Source organism: Ranitomeya imitator, chromosome 10, assembly GCF_032444005.1.
Source record: "Ranitomeya imitator isolate aRanImi1 chromosome 10, aRanImi1.pri, whole genome shotgun sequence".
Lineage (NCBI taxonomy): Eukaryota > Metazoa > Chordata > Amphibia > Anura > Dendrobatidae > Ranitomeya > Ranitomeya imitator.
The window spans coordinates 93,558,258-93,564,336 of NC_091291.1; the positions used below are offsets into that span (position 1 = coordinate 93,558,258).

A 6,079-nucleotide genomic window follows, 5' to 3' on the forward strand; every position below is an offset into this window, starting at 1 on the left:
AGTCCGGGGCCATCTCCTTATTGCGCACTTGCGCATTAGCCCCTTTCCTCTGCCTTTCGGTATGCGCAGGCGCATCGACGAGCGGGAGGATGCATCCATCCTTACCCACATATATGAGTCCAGGATCACCTCCTTGTTATGCGCCTGCGCTTTAGTCCATATCGTTTGTCGTTCAGTATGCGCAGGCGTATCTAGGAACGGGAGGATACCTGCATCCTTACCCGTATATGCGCATTGTGTAATTGCATTTGTATGCTGTGTACTTAGCCGTAACTATGCGCTTGCGCAGAGAGCTGAAAAAATAACTCTGTACAAACAGACTGCAGAGCTGATCCCTGCTCCTAGTTGTTTTAACAGGGCAAGGTATGTTAAAAAGATCCGATTTGTACCGTTACAGACCCCATGCTCAAGCGCCCATGCCACTAATATTATAGTGATCCTTGGGCTTCAGCCCTGCTCACCCACACTTCCCGTATGGCATTGGCCCCCTACGTAAAGCGCATAAACATGGTGGTGCCACCAGTGATCCAAGACATACAGCAAACAATCATTATAATGTGGCCATATGAACAAATAACACTTTTGCATATGTCGCTCATCAGTCTGAAATACTCTTAATATTTTGTAATGGCACTAAATGTCATACAGATAGAGGCTAATCAACATAAATTACAATAGTGAATGATTACTATACATGTTCTTTGGTATTTTATCCCATTTCAGGAAAAATTCCCATAAGGAGACTATTGAATCTCAAGGATACTATTTGAAGTCACACAGACCACGCTGTGGGCAGGGGAAAAAAAAAAAGGAGAAGTTGAAGGGTTTTCTCTTATTCTTGCTCCAAAAAATCTTTTTCGTCATAAGTGGCTGGATCTTCAGGATCTTGCATATTTCATCCAAACTTTTTGTGGTAAATTACTACTGGAGAAAGCCTAGAAAAAAGGTAGGGAAAGGAGAGGAGATAGAGGAAAACAAAACGAAAATAAGTGAATGGAGACAGAGTTTTTCTACATGCTCGGTAGTGAACCCACATTATTTATTTATATAAAATAATATACCACGTGATGGTGCCCACTTAAAAAGTTGTGTTTAGGTAGTATTTTTTGGACTCTTCTGTGTAAAGAGTTTTTTCTATAAGTGGAGGCACATCGATTTTTGATATAATGGATTTAAAAACCAGGGAAGCGGCCTGGCAGGAGCAAATGAAGGATATTTTTGGGCCCATGGAGGGCGCTGTGGCTGGGAACAGTAATATTAATGATGGGGAATTTCAAAGTCTAACCCAGGATCTGATTAATTTACATAAAAAATTAACAGAAACATGGTGGAATATGACTAGTCTAACTGAATATAAGAAATTGGGACTGGTACCACGGGGCCTCAGAGTCCAAATATTCCCAGCTTGGGAAGTAGACCAGGAATTTAAGACCACCTGGGAGAAAGGTCTGCAGAGATGCTCATACATCATTATAGATATGTTGATAGAACAGGACAAATTGGTGTCAACAAGAATCAAAGAGGATATAAATAAGAAAGAGAGAGAGCTGGAGACCTTTGATAGTAAAACCCAAATAGAGCCTTTTAAAATTCATCTCAAAGAAATAATTGATAGATATGAAAAAGACATTAAAGGTAAAAAGAACAAATTTCAGCATGATAGACTGGATATGGAGAAGCAAAGGATGTATAGGTGGACACATCAGGGTAATGCGAGAACTTCTATGAAAACAACAGATAGAGGGGAGGTACCAACTAAGACTGGAGAGGGACCTAGTGTTAGCAGCGATTTTTTTTTTTGATTTTTTTTATCAACAGACACAAGCGACAGGGAAAGCAGCATAGAAGGGGGCGAAGAAAACCCAAACACCCGAGCCAGAAAACAACGCAATTTAAGACACCGGTCCCCGAATTCGAAGAGAACCACACGATACAACAGCCGGAAACGGTTTTAAATCTTAATCACCCCCCAGTAAATATAGGCAGTGACACAAAAGAGTTCCGCATTATCAATCTCTCAACGTACCAACTATCACAAGTAGAAACTGAGTTACTTACAAAAGGTCTGTCCTTTTCACCTATGGCCGGCCTTGATAAATTTGAACTAACTAAAGACATCTATCTTTTTTGTAGACAACTAGCTTTTAAAATGTTATATCACCAACCATCACTGGTGGATGAATTACCAGACCAGGATAGACAGACCTTTAGAGACCTACTAGATCTTCTAACTGAGAATGACAGAGATCAGGGAAGGAGACGCTTCAATGGCAGAGTGCCATCCCAGGCAACCCCCAAATTCTCAATGTTTCCAACTATACAAATCTTTTTTGAGTCAATGTGCAGGGACATTAAAGGACTCCGTTTGGACATACATGGTCAAAATAATCTCACAAAGGAGGAAAAAGTAGCATTATCAAATTTAAAGAATAATGATTTAATTGAAATCAAGGAGTCTGACAAGGGCGGCAACATTTTGCTTTGGCCTAAAGACATGTATCTCCAGGAAGCAAAACGTCAATTGAATAGTGTTCAATACTATCAAAAATTACCATCTGATCCAACAGCAATATTTAAAAGTCAATTGGACAACTTGATTACAGGAGCCTTTTCCATGGGTACGATAAATAAGAGAGCGAGATTATTTAATCACAACCCATCCGGTCATCCCCACATTCTACTTAGTGCCTAAAGTCCACAAATCCATCGACAGGCCACGAGGTAGACCAATCATCTCGGGGATAGGGGGATTATTTGAGAAACCATGCTCCTATTTGGATTTCTTTTTACAGCCGTTGGTGAAGTCCTTGGGTTCCTATGTGCGAGACTACTCCCACCTGATAGAAATCTGTGGAGGCACTGTATACGAATATTGGACACAACTTGGGTATGACAACTACATCTTATTTTCTAAGTAAACAGTCTACAGGTGATAGAGCCCATGATCTATTTATTTTGAAATTACTCAAATTTGTCCTAGAAAAGAACTATTTCGTATTTGACAGGGACTTCTATAAACAAACCTCGGGTACAGCTATGGGGGCAAAGTGCGCGCCCTCATATGCTAACCTTTTCATGGGATGGTGGGAGGAGACATATGTACGGAAGTTGGATGAGTTTTCTATACACGTAGTCAAATGGCTACGGTATATAGATGACATTGTCATAGTTTGGTCAGGGACAACAGAAGAACTACATAGTTTCATAGGAAGACTCAACAATAATGACTGGAACATTAAATTAACATCTTGTTTTTCTACCATTTCTGTTGAGTTCCTAGATTTGAAACTAATGATTGACCAAAACCGGATCAGCACCACACTATTCCGAAAACGAACAGCAACAAACAATCTCCTCCATTTCAAAAGTTTCCACCCGATGCACCTAAAAAAAGGTATCCCAAAAGGACAATTCCTTAGACTGAGAAGGAATTGTAGCCGCACAGATGATTTTATCAAGGAGTCTCGCCATCTGACCAACAGATTTCGCGAACGAGGATATCCCCGCAGGACCATTTCAAGAGCTTTTGAGGCATCAAGAGAGAGAACAAGAGAACAGGCCTTAAAACCAAAGGTAAAACCAACTTCAAATACTGTCCATCTGATCACCAATTATAATAACCAGTGGAGCGATATATATCGCATCCTAACTGCAAATTGGGGCATTTTAAAAAGTGAACTGAAATTAAGACCATACATTGGTGACTGGCCCAAAGTAGTAGCAAGAAGGGCGAAGAATCTGAAAGACTATTTGTCTAATAGTCACTATAGACGCCCAACCACAAGATTAAGAACCAGCCATTCCAATAAGGGTTCCTTCCTTTGTGGGAGCTGCACAATTTGTCCTAAAATGATTGCTAGCAGGGGGATTACAATTAAACATCTGCCCACACAAATACAATCTAAAGCCTATTTCAATTGCCGCTCACGAAATGTGGTCTATGCATTGATCTGTGGTTGCGACAAAATCTACGTCAGCGAAACCACACAAGAGATAAGACGCAGAACACAACAACATCTGTCTAATATAGCGACCGCCAGATCAGATATAGCAAAAGGCAAAGCAATAACATCAGTGGCAGCACACTTCTTAGAAGCCCATGTGGGCTCGGGGGATTCCCTCAAGGTCATGGGTTTAGAAGGGGTAAACATCAACATAAGGGGAGGTAATGCAACAGAAGAACTTTTGCGTCGGGAAGACAGATGGATATATGATCTGGATAGTCTGGCACCAAATGGTCTCAATGAGGACTTGTTATACTCTGGCTTCTATAAAAAGAAATGATCTGAACGGCTCCTCTTTGTTTGACCATGGGTAGCAAGCTCTCCTTCCCTGTATATACACCATGCCCATGTACAATTTCTCTGATATATATATTTTTTTAAAACTTTGTCTCCATTCACTTATTTTCGTTTTGTTTTCCTCTATCTCCTCTCCTTTCCCTACCTTTTTTCTAGGCTTTCTCCAGTAGTAATTTACCACAAAAAGTTTGGATGAAATATGCAAGATCCAGAAGATCCAGCCACTTATGACGAAAAAGATTTTTTGGAGCAAGAATAAGAGAAAACCCTTCAACTTCTCCTTTTTTTTTTTTTCCCTCCCCACAGCGTGGTCTGTGTGACTTCAAATAGTATCCTTGAGATTCAATAGTCTCCTTATGGGAATTTTTCCTGAAATGGGATAAAATACCAAAGAACATGTATAGTAATCATTCACTATTGTAATTTATGTTGATTAGCCTCTATCTGTATGACATTTAGTGCCATTACAAAATATTAAGAGTATTTCAGACTGATGAGCGACATATGCAAAAGTGTTATTTGTTCATATGGCCACATAATAATGATTGTTTGCTGTATGTCTTTGATCACTGGTGGCACCACCATGTTTATGCGCTTTACGTAGGGGGCCAATGCCATACGGGAAGTGTGGGTGAGCAGGGCTGAAGCCCGAGGATCACTATAATATTAGTGGCATGGGCGCTTGAGCATGGGGTCCGTAACGGTACAAATCGGATCTTTTTAACATACCTTGCCCTGTTAAAACAACTAGGAGCAGGGATCAGCTCTGCAGTCTGTTTGTACAGAGTTATTTTTTCAGCTCTCTGCGCAAGCGCATAGTTACGGCTAAGTACCCAGCATACAAATGCAATTACACAATGCGCATATACGGGTAAGGATGCAGGTATCCTCCCGTTCCTAGATGCACCTGTGCATACTGAACGACAAACGATATGGACTAAAGCGCAGGCGCATAACAAGGAGGTGATCCCGGACTCATATATGTGGGTAAGGATGGATGCATCCTCCCGCTCGTCGATGCACCTGCGCATACCGAAAGGCAGAGGAAAGGGGCTAATGCGCAAGTGCGCAATAAGGAGATGACCCCGGACTTAGACTTCCGGGTTAGTAACAAACAGGTGAACGCCACCGCCGCTTCCTGCTTTTCCACACCTGCGGGACAGGTAAATGAAATTAAGACGGCTTAAATAATCACAACTCCACACAAGGGACACACTCACCTTGAGAAAGACACCCGTGTGTGTGTCGGAACGCGTGGGTCTCCGATCTCCATGACAAAACTGGCTGCACCGCTGCTTAAAGGGACCAGAAGGTGACTATAGAGGACTGGTCAGGGTTAAGTATACAGCTCTCTCCTACCTCATTTTCTTGGCACACAATGTCTTTACATGGGCACTCCTGATTTACGGCACGGTTTGTGCTGGTGTGAGCATCTCTGGAGACCAAATTCCAGACTCAACATTGCTATTAGACCTGCATGTATCAGCATTGGCTAGTTGCAAGTAATAATGACTTTATGCATGACTTTGTCATATTATTATAAGTATTGTGCCCCAATATAGGCTCTACGGGTTTACACTTCTGTGAGACACAAAAAAACTAGGTTATTATACCAACCAAAGGAAACAGTAATAAGCCCCATGAGCCTGTCATTGTTTTTGTCCCCCCAGAGATTTTAGGTTCTATACACTGGAATTTTTCCTTATATTATATCCGTATGCAGCATTTGTGATATATATAAAAAACAAATTTATGTTTGGTGCAAAAAAACTTTAATC

General features: G+C 41.2%; 1 long non-coding RNA gene across 1 annotated transcript; it reads left to right on the forward strand.

Annotated features, from left to right (window-relative positions):
- Positions 1–602: 602 nt before the first annotated feature.
- Positions 603–4,860, forward strand: LOC138651038 (uncharacterized). Its single transcript, XR_011315429.1, has 3 exons — positions 603–2,887; positions 3,274–3,573; positions 4,458–4,860. It is a non-coding gene; the product is annotated as an uncharacterized lncRNA (long non-coding RNA).
- The last annotated feature ends 1,219 nt before the right edge of the window (positions 4,861–6,079 follow it).